The sequence below is a fragment of the Phyllobates terribilis genome, unplaced genomic scaffold (assembly GCF_046119375.1).
Source record: "Phyllobates terribilis strain yellow unplaced genomic scaffold, ASM4611937v1 Scaffold_115__1_contigs__length_5345438, whole genome shotgun sequence".
Lineage (NCBI taxonomy): Eukaryota > Metazoa > Chordata > Amphibia > Anura > Dendrobatidae > Phyllobates > Phyllobates terribilis.
In genome coordinates, this window is record NW_027362875.1 from 3,736,273 (window position 1) to 3,752,015 (window position 15,743).

General features: G+C 41.2%; 1 long non-coding RNA gene across 1 annotated transcript; it reads right to left on the reverse strand.

Annotated features, from left to right (window-relative positions):
• Positions 1 to 1,047: 1,047 nt before the first annotated feature.
• On the reverse strand, positions 1,048 to 9,079 carry LOC141201429 (uncharacterized). The gene is made up of 2 exons (XR_012272942.1): positions 8,557 to 9,079; positions 1,048 to 3,169 (listed from the first exon to the last, which is right to left on the reverse strand). It is a non-coding gene; the product is annotated as an uncharacterized lncRNA (long non-coding RNA).
• Between the last annotated feature and the right edge of the window lie 6,664 nt (positions 9,080 to 15,743).

A 15,743-nucleotide genomic window follows, 5' to 3' on the forward strand; every position in this document is an offset into this window, starting at 1 on the left:
AACCCCTGGCAAAAATGGTGGAATCACCGGGCTCGGAGGATGTTCATTCAGTTGTTTAGTGTTGTTGAAAAAAAAGCCGATCACAGACATGGCACAAAACTAAAGAAATTTCAAATGGCAACTTTAGGGCTTTAAGAAACACTAAAAGAAATCAAGATAAAAAATGTGGTACTCAGTAAGGGTAATTTTTTTCACACCAAGTAGAGGGAAAAAATTATGGAATCATGAAAAACAAACACACAAAAGAATACTCAAATACATCACTAGTATTTTGTTGCATCACCTCTGGCTTTAATAACAGTTTCCAGTCTCTGAGGCATGGACTTAATGAGTGACAAACAGTACTCTTCATCAATCTGGCTCCAACTTTCTCTGATTGCTGTTGCCAGATCAGCTTTGCAGGTTGGAGCCTTGTCATGGACCATTTTCTTCAACTTCCACCAAAGATTTTCAATTGGATTGAGATCCGGACTATTTGCAGGCCATGACATTGACCTTATGTGTCTTCTTTCAAGGATTGTTTTCACAGTATTTGCTCTAGGATGCATTGTCATCTTGAAAAATGATGTCATCATCCCCAAACATCCTTTCAATTGACGGGATAAGAAAACTATCCAAAATATCAATGTAAACTTGGGCATTTATTGAAGATGTAATGACAGCCATCTCCCCAGTGCCTTTACCTGACATGCAGCCCCATATCATCAATGACTGTGGAAATTTGCATGTTCTCTTCATGCAGTCATCTTTATAAATCTCATTGGAACGGCACCAAACAAAAGTTCCAGCATCATCACCTTGCCCAATGCAGATTCGCGATTCATCACTGAATATGACTTTCATCCAGCCATCCACAGTCCACGATTGCTTTTCCTTAGCCCATTGTAACCTTGTTTTTTTCTGTTTAGGTGTTAATGATGGCTTTTGTTTAGCTTTTCTTTATGTAAATCCTATTTCCTTTAGGCGTGTTAGGATCATTCAGCCATGGAGGGTCCTTGTTGGAGTCGGGGTATCCCCGTAACAAGAAATACACAGACACGTAGTGTATAATCAAGTACTGGGAAGCCCCTGAGCGCGTCTGCCTCTATTGGAGCTGTCCCTTTTATTTATACTAATAATCTTAGTTTGTTGTCATACATGCGCAGTAAAATGCCTTTGTTCTACAAGCAGCGAAATAATGATTCATTACAGTGGAATGTTAATAAGAAAGTTTCATAAAAAGTGTTAATTCATAGCAGTAGAAGGTTACTGAGACAGCTAAAAACAGGTTACAATCTAGTTTCCGGGCGTCAGTCCAAATGTCCAGATAAGGAAAGAATTACTTCATCTGTGTCTTACATCGTAATCTTGCGTGAAGCATCACTCCCATCATCCTCTCAGTCCCCCCTTTGATTCTTCCTTATGGACTTTTGGTAGAAAACCTGGTCCGGGATTTCTTTTCTTTCATATTCTTGAGTCCGTGTTACAAAGCTTATTTATGCATATTAAAATAATTTTTAATCCTATTTTAAACACTACATATATGACTACTATAATTAGCACAATCTGTAATATACCTTGCAGAATTCCAGCCACCCAACCTCCAATACCCTTAAACCAGTTCTTTGGGTTGAGAAAGGAGAAGGTGTCTGACCACCAGCTATCTTTATTTTGGTCATTGTGTCTGTCATATTCATCCCGTAATCGTTGTATATCTGCCAGCCTGAACCTCATACTCATTGTACTGTTTGGATCTATGTAATGACAACAGGTTGGACCAATAATTTGACACATTCCTCCCTGGGCCGCAGTTAGGTAGTCTAACACTACAGTATGTTGATTAGTAACAATTATAAGTTGATTTTGTACAGCTATACTAGTATTAAGTATATCCATAATATCCCATATCTGATCATCTAGATAGTCGGTGGCCTGAACTAATTTATCCCACATCTGCATCAACATTGGATACACAAAGAAAGTGCTGAATATTTTATTAGGAATTCCCATTTGGACCACATGTGGCCTACCTGAAGGTCTAGGCGAGTTGTCGGCTGCTCTTTTGTATAGTGTGTGTTTAGGTACTGCTTGCATATCTACCTGCTGATTCTGAACTATAAATGTGGCCGGTGTTAAGCGTCCTAGAGTACATGTACCTTTTATTCCTACTGGGAGCCATTTGTATGCTCCATTTCCACAAATCCAGAAGGTTCCTTCAGGCAGATCCCATATTGCAGAGTGTTGGAGCACCAACCTATGTACCAAATCTAAAAATTTAGATACATTCTGAAGTATACACCAAGGGGGTTTTTGACCTAATGGACTACAGTATCCTGCATCTGGATTTTCACAAGTCGGTGTACCTGGGTCATATGCACTTGACTCATTACATAATATATTACCTGGTATTTTTGAACATGTATCATTGTTTCCATCGGGGAATAATTGTGAATATTTCCAACCATTATTGTGTATGTATTTTTCTACTATATCAGGTTTAAAAGGTTGAGAAGAAGATATTGTGCTACTAAAACTGAGTTGTATATTTTCTGTAGGAATTAACCCTAAGTCTGTTAGTCCCGTCTTATTTCTAGGAACCCATACACCTCCTTTAAACGCTAAATATTGTAAATTGTTTATTTTTCCGGTCATATTACCTTGCCACCAGGGAAATCCCACCCACCCCACAACTGGGATGGCAACAGTGGTGTTCCATAATCTAGAATTAACGGTTTGGTTATTTGCTAATTTGTCTGAGCAATTAGTCCATGTAAACACTTCCTCAGGGGTCATGGGTACGGCCAGGAAGGGTATGCTCGTGGCTGATATTGGAGAATGCGTACAAATCCAACAGTCTGCTATTTTCTGTCCGCCATCGAGCAGCCCGTTTACCAATGTCTCATGATGTTTTATAAATTTATTACCTGCAGGTTTTGGGGAACTTAGTTTATCCCACAGGTCTCCCTGATCTATCGTTATAGCTAACACAAGTACAATCACCACTATTTCTTTTTGCAATGGCTTGCATGTACCCATGCTGATTTTCCTTCCAATTTTACTGTAGTTGGAGTTGTCAATAACACCTGATATGGACCCTCAAATCTGGGTTCTAGCGTTCTTCTGTTATGTCTTTTTACGTAGACTTCGTCTCCTGGTTGCAGCTTGTGCGTTCCCTCAATGGAATCTGGATCTGGAATGGAAGAGAACACTAAAGAGTGTATTTTAGACACATGCTTACATAAATTTTGTACATAAGCAGTTAAGCTTTCAGTTTCTAACATTAAAGTCTGTGGGAAATACAATCCTGTATTGGCAACTCTACCAAACAATATTTCATGGGGGGTGAGTTTGCTCTTTCCCTGGGGGGTGTTTCTGACTGAATACAATGCTATTGGGAGACACTCAGTCCATGGTTTCTGTGTTTCTGCCATGGCTTTCTGTATTTTTAACTTAAGTGTTCCATTCATTCTCTCAACCTTACCAGAACTCTGTGGGTGGTAAGGGGTGTGTAGTTCACTTTTTATACACAACATTTTCATTACATTCTGAAAGATCTCTCCAGTAAAATGTGTACCTCTATCTGACTCGATCACTTCTGGGATACCATAACGGGGTACCAGTTCATGTGCTATTTTTACTGCAGTGACTTTAGCCGTGGCTGTATGAACTGGATAAGCCTCTGGCCACCCCGAAAACATGTCCACACATACCAGTACATACTCATAGTGTCCATGCTTAGGCATCTGGATGTAATCGATCTGAAGTCTCTGGAACGGATATAGTGGTCTTACATGGTGCTTCTGGGGGGTCTTAACAGTCTGTCCTGGATTGTGGGCTAAACAGATTTCACAAGAACCACATTTTGCTCGAGCTACCTGGCCGAACCCTGGGGCTAACCACTTCTGTCTGACCCTCTGTATCATACCGTTTGCAGACACATGTGTAGGTCCGTGGGCTTCACTGACCACAACAGGGTACCATGCTCGGGGGAGACAAAGCTCATCTCCTTTTTTCCATAGTCCTTCTTTTTCTTCTGCCCCCTGTTTCTGCCACTCTTCTTTTTCTTCTCTACTCACCTGCTGGTGGGCTTCTTTGAGCCGTGTAATTAAGTCAAATTCTGATACTGCACTAATAGTGTGGTCAGTTGTCAGAGGTTTTACTGCAGCTCGCTTAGCAGCTTTGTCGGCTCGGTCATTACCCCTAGCTATCTCGGTGTCGAGTCTTACATGTGCAGGTACTTTTATTACTGCTACTTGTTTGGTTAAGGCAGCTGATTCTAGGATTTGTCTAATCATTTGTCCATGTTTTACTGGTTGACCTGAAGCTGTCATATAACCTCTAGCTCTCCATATACATCCAAAATCATGTACAATACCATATGCGTATCTAGAATCGGTAAAAATATTAGCGGTTTTTTCTTTTGCTAACTGTAATGCTCGTATTAGAGCTAATAGTTCAGCTTCCTGGGCTGAACAGCTGGCCTGCATTGGCTCAGCTTCAATAACATCATGATCTGATACAATGGCATAACCTGTATGAAAGTTACCAGTTTCATCTGCATACCTACTACCATCTATATACATATGTAGGTCTGGATTGTCAAGAGGGGTGTCCTGTACATTAGGTAGCCCTTGTGTTTCTTGTTCTATACACTGTAAGCAATCATGTATTATATTGTCTTGTTCGTGGTATTGTAAAAAATTTTCATCTTCGTCTTCCTGACCTCCTTCCACTCCCCCCTTTGTCTCTAGTGGTAACAGAGTGGCTAAATTTAGAGACAATATGCGGCGAAAAGTGAGGTTTGGTGGCATTAGTAAGGAGCATTGTAATCTAAGATGTCTAGCCATTGAAATGTGTTTTGGCAATACCTGATTCAGTATGCCATGTACATCATGTGTAGTTTGTACTATTAAGGCATGGTCTAGTACTATTTCTGAGGCTTTTTCTACCAAAAGAGAGACAGCTGCTACTACTCTGACACATGATGGTGCAGCTTTGGTAACATTATCTAATTGAGCAGAATAGTATGCGACAGGTCTTTGTTTATTTTCATGTTTCTGTGTTAGTACTCCTGTAGCATGATTAGACATTTCCGCAGCCATTAATTGGAATGGTTTGGCGTAGTCTGGGATTCCCAAGGCCGGGGCTGACATGAGACCTTTCTTGAGGTCTTGAAAGGCTATGAGCGCTGATTCAGTTAACTGGAAAGGCTCGATTTTTAAACAATCATATAGAGGTTGCATAAGCTGACTAGCATGTATAACCCATTGTCTGCAGTGTGATACTATTCCCAAAAATGCTCTTAATGTTTTGTAGTTCTTGGGAGGAACAAGATCTCTAATGATTTTTAGTCTGTCGGCGGTGAGGTGCCGAATACCTTGTGAAATGCAGTGTCCTAGAAATACTACCGTAGTCATACAAAGTTGTACTTTTTTCTTGTTAACTTTACAGCCCATGTTTGCTAGAAATATTAACAACCTTATTGTGTTGCTGTTTGCGGACTCTTGAGCAGGGGCACATAACAATAGGTCATCAACATATTGAAGAATTACAACCTCATCCGTAGGTTTGAAATTTTGAAGAACTGATCTCATAGCTTCTGAGTACAAGGTAGGTGAATGTATCATACCCTGTGGTAATCTTGTCCATGCTAATTGTCTATTCTTAAATGTAAATGCAAACAGTTTGTAACAGTCTGGGTGTAATGGTACTGAAAAAAATGCATTTGATAAGTCTATGACAGAAAATACTCGTGCTGTTGCTGGGATCTGTGATAGCAACGTGTGTGGATTTGGCACAACAGGAGTAATAGGTTCCAAAATTTTATTTATCTCTCTTAGATCATGTACCATCCGGTACCTAGCAGCTGACCCCTCAGTAGATTTCTTTTTTACGGGGTACAACGGTGTATTGGCTGGTGACTTTACTTCTATCAGTACTCCAGTTTTTAGATAATCTTTTATCTGTTCTCCTATGGCGTGTTCTTGTTGGGCACTAATAGGATACTGTCTCAATTGGGGTAGTGTCACACCTGGAACAGGAGTGACTTTTACAGGAGCTATTGGCATTAGTCCTACATCGGTGTCATGTTGTGCCCATAATTTTTCTGGTACCTCAGAAAGATCTAAAATAATTTGGGTAGGGGCAGGATCTTTCTCATCCTCTAAGGCTTGGACTTTTACAATGTTTTCTAGAGACTCTTGGTCATCAGGCACCAAAATTTGGACTCTACCATCCTCCAAAAATTGGATATTCATTTCTGTCTGCTTTAATAGGTCTGTACCTAGAAGACAAGTAGGTGCCCCTTTCACAAAAAGAAATTTAGATAAAAATATTTTAGATCCTATCTTTGTTTCAAGGGGAATACTATATGGGAGTGGCCTGATTCCTCCATCATACCCTTCGGTATAGGTTACATCATCTGATAAACAATCAGCATTTGGTAAGGCGTCTTCATTGAGGACGGAGGAAGTTGCTCCGGTATCTATTAGAAAAGGGCATTGTTTTCCTGCTACTTTTATCTGAATTATTGGGCGCCTTCCAGTCAAAGTGGTTTGCATCACGTCTAGTCACTCGCTTGCTGCAGGAGCAGAAGCCTGTACTGTCTTTTCTTGTGATTCTCTTGGGACATAGGTACCATCTTCTATATCCCTGGCTTTTTTCCTGCATTCTCTAATCCAATGTCCTGGTTTCTTACAGTAGTGACATGGATTAGTTTTCTTATCCAAGTTCCCTTTGTCATAGGTCTGATTTGATCTGTTGTTTCTATTGACCAGACTATTATTTGCTGCTACTCTGACGGGTTTGGATGCTGCCTCACGCATATCCATTTCTATCCCTAATAGTTTTTGTCTGACTATCTGGGGATCATCTAGTGTTCTCCAATCAGGAGTTGCAGCCTTGAACTTTTCCCTAATTTTTGGGTTAAGATTCTCTATAAAAGTTTTTGTCATCAGTCGAATGACTCCTTCATTGGTAAGGTCCATTCCCTCGTCTCTGTAACTGTTTTCTACTGCTAAGTAGTATTCATCTACAGGCTGTCCTGACTTCTGGGAGACAGTTCCTGAAGTCCCTCTCATTCGTTGTTTAGTTCTCATAAACTCCATAAGTCTGATCATAAAATTCTGTCCTGACAGTGCGGTATTTGGATCCTCACCATCTGCTGGTTGAGGTCTATGAGGTTCTATAACTGTCATCAATTCCTGATACAACCCTGGTGTCATTTTCATTCTACATAATTCTGTTCCATCTGACCATGTTCCATTATGGGTGTGTATTATCTGCTGTATGTACGTAGCAAATCTTAGTGGGCATTGTATTGGATCTGGTGCATTCTGAAGTAGGGACATTCCCTCAGCGGGGGTCCATGGAAAATATTGTCTAGTCTGATGGTATCTAGTTACTCTACGCGGTGGATTGCCACCATCTTCTTCTCTGTATGGTCGACTGAGGATACGCACTGGTGCCAACATATCATGTGGTCGTGGTGCTCCACATCCTGCACATGTGTCTCTCCAGTCTGGATTCTGGAGTCCACAGTTTGTACATGTCCATCCACCCGGACCCCGAAGATCAGGATACGGTGTGGGTTCTGACCTGGGCTGATATGGTGGTGCCAATGGGTTCATTTGTTTACTGTTTTCTGTTTGTACAATGGGACCCTGTCTGACTGGAGTTCTCCATAATCCATTGTCTTTATTAAAAGTCCAATGGTCTGTCTCTGCTGTTTTTGATAGTTCGACCATGGCCTCTACTTGTTCCTGCCATCCTTTGTCTCTTATCACTCCTGCTTTTCTAACCCGAATGTCCTCCCATAGTTTCCTGTTAAACCTGTCATGCCTTGCTACCTGAAAAGTTTTGCAAACTTTCCCTAAATTCTTAGTTGCTTCTACACCACACCTTTCTTTCACGATTGTATAGACATCTTGTTCATCATTTGTGGTCTTAGTCTGTTTGTTGCCCATTTTTCCTGACTATTCTTACCTTAGGAGGCTTTTTGGGTTAGATAAAATATATTCTATATTCTACCTTTCCTCGTTACCTATTCTGTCCTAAGGAGCCAGTATCTGAAACGGTTTCTCTGGACCGTTTTGTCTGAAGTGTAGAGTAATTCTAACACACATATATATGGCAACAAGGGCAAGACCAACAATACATAAAATGAACCATACAGTCTCCATTATATATCGTGTCCCTGGAGTATTATCATTACTTCCATGGGCTCATTCTGTCAATCTCTTATCCGTCAAAAAGGAGGACAAAGGTTCGGGAGTTAAGCGTGAGCGAAGGTTTCCCCGAAAGGACACAACCTTATGACTCAGTTAGGCAATCTCCGTAATACTTATGTCATCTACCTTAGTGCGGCTTATGAGGCTATTCCCGACATCCACATCTCTTTCATACCATCCGTTTCATAACCTTCTCTGACCTCTCCTTCGGCAGATCCTACAGTATATACATGAATGACCCGAGCTATAGGTATCCTTCTCTACTAGTTCCTCAATCCCAACACAAGATATGCATGAAATTTACGGACTATCGCAGAGCAGATGTAAGAGAACTAACAGTGTCTCTTACCTGGCCAGGTTTGTCATCTGCTGTTCCGATGTCCCAATCTCAGCGGTTACTCGTGCCGGTCGATGAACTTGAAGGAATACGCAGACCTCGGGTCCCTGTTTCGGGCGCCAGGAAATGTTAGGATCATTCAGCCATGGAGGGTCCTTGTTGGAGTCGGGGTATCCCCGTAACAAGAAATACACAGACACGTAGTGTATAATCAAGTACTGGGAAGCCCCTGAGCGCGTCTGCCTCTATTGGAGCTGTCCCTTTTATTTATACTAATAATCTTAGTTTGTTGTCATACATGCGCAGTAAAATGCCTTTGTTCTACAAGCAGCGAAATAATGATTCATTACAGTGGAATGTTAATAAGAAAGTTTCATAAAAAGTGTTAATTCATAGCAGTAGAAGGTTACTGAGACAGCTAAAAACAGGTTACAATCTAGTTTCCGGGCGTCAGTCCAAATGTCCAGATAAGGAAAGAATTACTTCATCTGTGTCTTACATCGTAATCTTGCGTGAAGCATCACTCCCATCATCCTCTCAGGCGGTTTCTTACAGTTCGGTCACAGACATTGACTCCAGTTTCCTCCCACACGTTCCTCATTTGTTTTGTTGTGCATTTCCTGTTTTGGAGACATAGTGCTTTAAGTTTCCGGTCTTGACGCTTTGATGTCTTCCTTGGTCTACCAGTATGTTTGCCTTTAACAACCTTTCCATGTTGTTTGTATTTGGTCCAGATTTTACACAGCTGACTGTGAACAACCAACATCTTTTGCAACATTGCGTGATGATTTACCTTCTTTTAAGAGTTTGATAATCCTCTTCTTTGTTTCAATTGACATCTCTCATGTTGGAGCCATGATTCATGTCAGTCCACTTGGTGCAACAGCTCTCCAAGGTGTGATCACTCCTTTTTAGATGCAGACTAATGAGCAGATCTAATTTGATGTAGGTGTTAGTTTTGGAAATGAAAATTTACAGGGTGATTCCATAATTTTTTCCCTCTGCTTGCTGTGAAAAAAATTACCCTTACTGAGTACCACATTTTTTATCTTGATTTCTTTTAGTGTTTCTTAAAGCCCTAAAGTTGCCATTTAAAATGACTTTAGTTTTGTGCCATGTCTGTGATCTGCTTTTTTTCAACAACATTAAACAACATTAAACCAGGGGAGGAGTCTTGAGGAGATAATTTGCATATTCCCACTGCATTTTGGGGTAAGTGAAGAGTCTCCGCGAGCTCAAAGAACACTGGATTTTGGCTGTTGGAGCTGAAAAGAGGACATCGGTAAACCAGGGGAGGAGTCCTGAGGAGATAATTTGCATATTCCCACTGCATTTTGGGGTAAGTGAAGAGTCTCCGCGAGCTCAAAGAACACTGGATTTTGGCTGTTGGAGCTGAAAAGAGGACATCGGTAAACCAGGGGAGGAGTCCTGAGGAGATAATTTGTATATTCCCACTGCATTTTGGGGTAAGTGAAGAGTCTCCGCGAGCTCAAAGAACACTGGATTTTGGCTGTTGGAGCTGAAAAGAGGACATCGGTAAACCGCGCGCCGGCATTTTGAAGCTTTTTTTTTAAGCTTTTTTCACTGTTTTCAGAACATTAACAATAAGAACATGGAAGAGTCCAGGAGCCATTTGGTGAACTGCATATCCTGCTACATGTTCACAGACTTGCCAGTGGAAAAGCCAAACTTCACATGCCAGAAATGCAAGCTTGTGTCCCTGTTGGAGGAAAAGTTGCGAAATCTAGAAGAGAGGTTAACTACCTTGAAAATCATTAAGGAAGGTGAAGAGTTCTTAGACAGAGCAGAATTATCTCTTCATGATTCAGAAAGAGAAGAAATTCGAACTGCACCTGAGGAAACAGAGGAATGGAAGCATGTGACCCACAGAAGCAGGAGGATCGAGAGGCAGTCAGCACCCATACTGCTCAGGAACCAGTACCAGGCTCTCACGCAGGAGAACCATGAAGAAATACAGCAAAATAAGACTTTGCCAGCAATGAATAACCTTGTAAGCCCTCAGAATCCTCCTGGATGGAGAAAGAAGAATGTTGTGAAGAAAAAACGGAGAGTGGTGGTCATGGGGGATTCCCTGTTAAGAGGAACAGAGGCCGCTATCTGCAGACCAGACATAACCTCAAGAGAAATGTGCTGTCTTCCAGGAGCAAAAATTAAAGATGTGTCTGACAGGATATCAAGACTCTTCAGACCTACAGATCACTACCCATTCCTGCTAATACATGTGGGGACAAATGACACCGCAAGAAAGGACCTGGAAACCATCTGCAGTGACTTTGAAGACTTAGGCAAGAAAGTGAAAGAATTGGGAGCGCAGGTGGTCTTCTCATCCATCCTCCCAGTGGATGGCCATGGAACAATGAGGTGGAATAAGATTCTACAGGTGAACAACTGGCTACGTCGATGGTGCCGTCAACAAGGATTTGGATTTCTGGATCACGGAATGAATTACCTATACGATGGACTACTTGCTAGAGATGGGGTGCACCTTACGAAGACTGGAAAACATGTATTTGGAAGTCGCCTTGCTACACTCATCAGAAGAGCTTTAAACTAGAACAATGTGGGAAGGGAAGCAAAAGGCCAGAAAAAGCCATACAGCTGACAAATACTATTGAGATCTCTGCTACTGGAAGTGGAAAGGAAGAACAAAGACAAAACAATTTAAATAATAAAAATATGGGAGGAAGAGAAACCAATCACAAACTAAAATGTTTTTATACAAATGCACAAAGCATGGGCAACAAACAAGGAGAATTGGAACTACTAATGCAGGAAAAGGAATATGATGTCATTGGAATCACTGAAACTTGGTGGGACGATACACATGATTGGAATAAAAGGCTAAAAGGATACAACTTATTTGCAAGAAACAGACTTGATAAACGAGGAGGAGGTGTTGCATTGTATGTTAGAAAAGCGTATATCTGCACAGAGATTGAAGCTTCAGAGACTGGGAGTTCTGTGGAAACTGTTTGGGTAAGAATACAAGGAGAGAACAACGGAAAGGACACCATTGTAGGCATTTACTACAGGCCACCTGGGCAAGCTGAAGATATGGATGAACTCTTTATGTATCAAATGACCAAGTTCTCCAAAAAATATGACGTAGTGGTCATGGGAGATTTCAACTATCCAGACATTTGTTGGGAATCTCTCTCAAGTAAAACTAACAGGTCAAGCAAATTCTTATCCTCTCTTGCTGACAACTTTATCTTCCAAAAGGTAGGGGAGAAAACAAGGGGATCTGCTACTTTGGATCTAATCCTTATAAACAGGGAGGAAATGGTTGAGGAGGTAAAGGTGGCTGGGACCCTAGGAGGCAGCGATCATGCTATTATAGAATTTTGGATAACTAGAGGAGGAAGACATGTGAAGACTCAAACTTCAAGGTTAGATTTTAGAAAGGCAGATTTTAAGAGACTCAGAAAGAGAATAGGAGGGATCCAATGGCTGGATGTCCTTAAGGACAAAAATGTCCAGGAAGGATGGGAAATTTTTAAAAATGAGATTCTCAAAGCACAATCGTTAACAATCCCGAAAAGTAGGAAGAATGGGAAGCATTTAAGGAAACCAGGATGGATGAACACAGAACTTAAACACATGCTAAAAAGAAAGAAAGAAATGTTTATTAAATGGAAAGAGGGAGGCATATCTAAAGAAGATTATAATGCAGTCTGCAGATCCTGCAGGGCACGTATCAGGTTAGCTAAAGCTGACAATGAATTAAGGCTTGCAAGAGATGTCAAAAGCAATAAAAAAGGATTTTGGGGGTATGTCAAAAGTAAAAGAAAAGTCAAAGATGCTATAGGATTTTTACAGGATGAAAATGGAGAAATGGTAAGAGAGGATGTTGAGAAGGCCGAACTTTTTAATTCCTATTTTGCATCTGTTTTCTCTCAGAAACAAAATGTAACATCAACTGATCTTCACTGTCCTTTTAAAGGAATAGAGGAATCCAAGTTATCTGTAAACAGAAAGATTGTGAGGGAATATTTAGCTAACATAAATGAGTTCAAGTCTCCAGGTCCAGATGAATTACACCCCAGAGTACTGAAGGAGATCGTAGAAGAAATTTTAGAACCACTCTCCATAATCTTTGAAAATTCTTGGAGAACAGGAGAAGTCCCAGAAGACTGGAGAAGAGCAAATGTTGTTCCTATCTTCAAAAAGGGGAAGAAGGTGGACCCAGGGAACTATAGGCCGGTGAGTCTGACTTCTATACCAGGAAAGATCTTTGAACAAATTATTAAACAACATGTATGTAAGTACATGGATAAGAATGAAGTGATTAACCAGAGTCAGCATGGGTTTGTAACTAACAAGTCATGTCACACTAACTTAATTTCCTTCTATGACAGAATCACTGACTGGGTGGATCAGGGAAATGCTGTAGATATAGTATATCTTGACTTCAGCAAAGCATTTGACAAAGTATCTCACACCATCCTTATTGAAAAAATGACCAAGTATGCAATGGACCAGGCAACTGTTAGGTGGATTCATAACTGGCTTAGTGATCGGACTCAAAGGGTGGTTGTAAATGGCTTCACATCCAGCTGGATGAATGTCTCAAGTGGGGTACCACAGGGCTCCGTCCTTTGACCTGTATTGTTCAACATCTTTATCAATGATTTAGATGAAGGAATTGAGGGTAAACTGATTAAATTTGCTGATGACACAAAGCTAGGAGGGATAGCTAATACTAGAGAAGAGATAGAGAGGATTCAAAAAGACCTAAATAAACTGGAGCAGTGGGCAGCAACCAACAGAATGGTTTTTAACAGGGAAAAATGCAAAGTACTACATCTGGGCAATAAAAATGAAAAAAGCATATACAGAATGGGAGGAATAGAGCTAAGCAACAGTACATGTGAAAAAGACTTAGGTATACTAATAGATCATAGACTGAACATGAGTCAACAGTGTGATGCAGCAGCAAAAAAGGCAAATACAATTCTGGGATGTATTAACAGAAGCATACAGTCTAGATCACGTGAAGTCATTATCGGTCTTTACTCCTCTTTGGTCAGACCTCATCTGGAATACTGTGTACAGTTTTGGGCACCACATTTTAAAAAAGACATAGACAAACTGGAGCAAGTTCAGAGAAGAGCGACCAGAATGGTGACTGGTCTGCAAACCATGTCCTATGAGGAACGGTTGCAGGATTTGGGAATGTTTAGCTTGCAAAAAAGAAGACTGAGAGGAGACTTAATAGCTGTCTACAAATATGTCAAGGACTGTCACATTGTAGAAGGATCATCTTTATTCTCATTTGCACAAGGAAAGACTAGAAGCAATGGGATGAAACTAAATGGGAGGAGACACAGATTAGATATTAGAAAAAACTTTTTGACAGTTAGGGTGATTAATGAGTGGAACAGGCTGCCACGAGAGGTGGTGAGTTCCCCTTCAATGGACGTCTTCAAACAGAGGCTGGACAGACATCTGTCTGAGATGATCTAGTGAATCCTGCTTTGAGCAGGGGGTTGGACCAGATGACCCAGGAGGTCCCTTCCAACTCTACCATTCTATGATCTATGATTCTATGATTCTATGAACTGAATGAACATACTCCGAGCCCGGTGATTCCATAATTTTTGCCAGGGGCTGTATGTAAATAAATAGTGTGCTATTACAAATTATTTACTTACTATAGGCTCAACTTGTTTTTTTTTTTATTGAGATTTGTCTCACTACAGAGATGACTAGATTGGAGTTGCTGCACTGAGGTTCAAGATTTCTGGCACACAGAACAGAATAAGGATGTCCATTGTAGCGTTCTCACTACAGAGATGACTAGTTCAGAGTTTCTGCACTGAGGTTCATGATTTGTGTGCACACAGTACTGTCTATCATGGCTCATTCAGACATCCATACACATCTCGGAATGCAATGCATGTACTGGCCTCGGGTCTCCTGACCCAAGCATGAGGCTTCATGTATTTCTATGAGGCTGTCACACTCTGGGTGGCAGAGCCTTGGCAAGTCCATGCATTGCATTCTGAGGTCAGACCGAGATGCATGGACGTCTGAATCAGTCCTTATACAGATTACACTAAGGCTTCCATACACATAAAGCTAAAGTTGGCAGAATCAGCCAACAATCTGACGGGTATTGGGGCTTCCCGCCTCTTCCTTGATAATTGATGTCAGGGGAGAGAAAGATCCGGCGCGTTGGAATTCCAGTAGTTGAACTTCTTGTTCTCTCTGAAGATAAGCTGCCACCAGTGGAGCTCGACACCTGCTCTCTAATAGAGAGCACAAGAACATTTGGCTAAGCACTCCTTATGATAGTCATGAGACAGCTTTCAACCATAGGATTGTAGGGATTGGGTGTTTATGGGCCTTAAACAGTTTGTGTAGTGAAAACAAGTTATCACCGATCCAAGAGACAGGTGATAACTTGCTGATCAGTGAATGTCCGACTCACACTGCTTGGAAAAATGGGGAATTTTTATCTCTGTTACAGAATTAGGCCTCTTTCACACGTCCGGATTAGTGATGAACGAGCACTAAAATGCTCGGGTCGAGCAAATTGGAATGCTCGAGTTTTCGGTCCGAGTAACAAGCCCAATGTAAGTGTATGGGAAACTTGAGCATTTTTCCGGCGCCCCTCCCCCCTTCCTGGAGGTCTGCAGAGGGCCTAAAAAGTGCTGAAATGACATGAGAATAGCATGGGGAAGACCCCTGGAAGCATCTCTGACTCCTAGGTCTCTGCTGTGAACAATTTTGTCAGAATATTAATGCCACTTTTGCGGGCTCACAATAAAACATACAAAAACGAAGCCAAAATGGATTTTCTTGGGAAAAATGTTAAAGAACATCTTTTCCAGGGTAATGACTTGTATATAAGGTAAAATAAATAACCAAAAACAAAAATGCTCTTCCACTCCTTTGGCTATGTTCACACGTAGCGTTTTTGCACTTTTGCATTGCTTTCAACTGTGAAAAATACATTTATTGGTAAATGTTATTGTGAAGAAACGGCAGCAGGGAGACCCCACAGAATCTCGCTGTTGCCACCACTTATAATGGATCCGCCACCCGCCTGATGTCACACTACGCCAGATGGAGCACGTCATATGGATCTACCCGTTGCACCTACATGACGTTCTGCACCCCCCTCAAGGATGCTTAAGGTCAGATTGGTACAGTTCTATACAGTCACCCCCTGT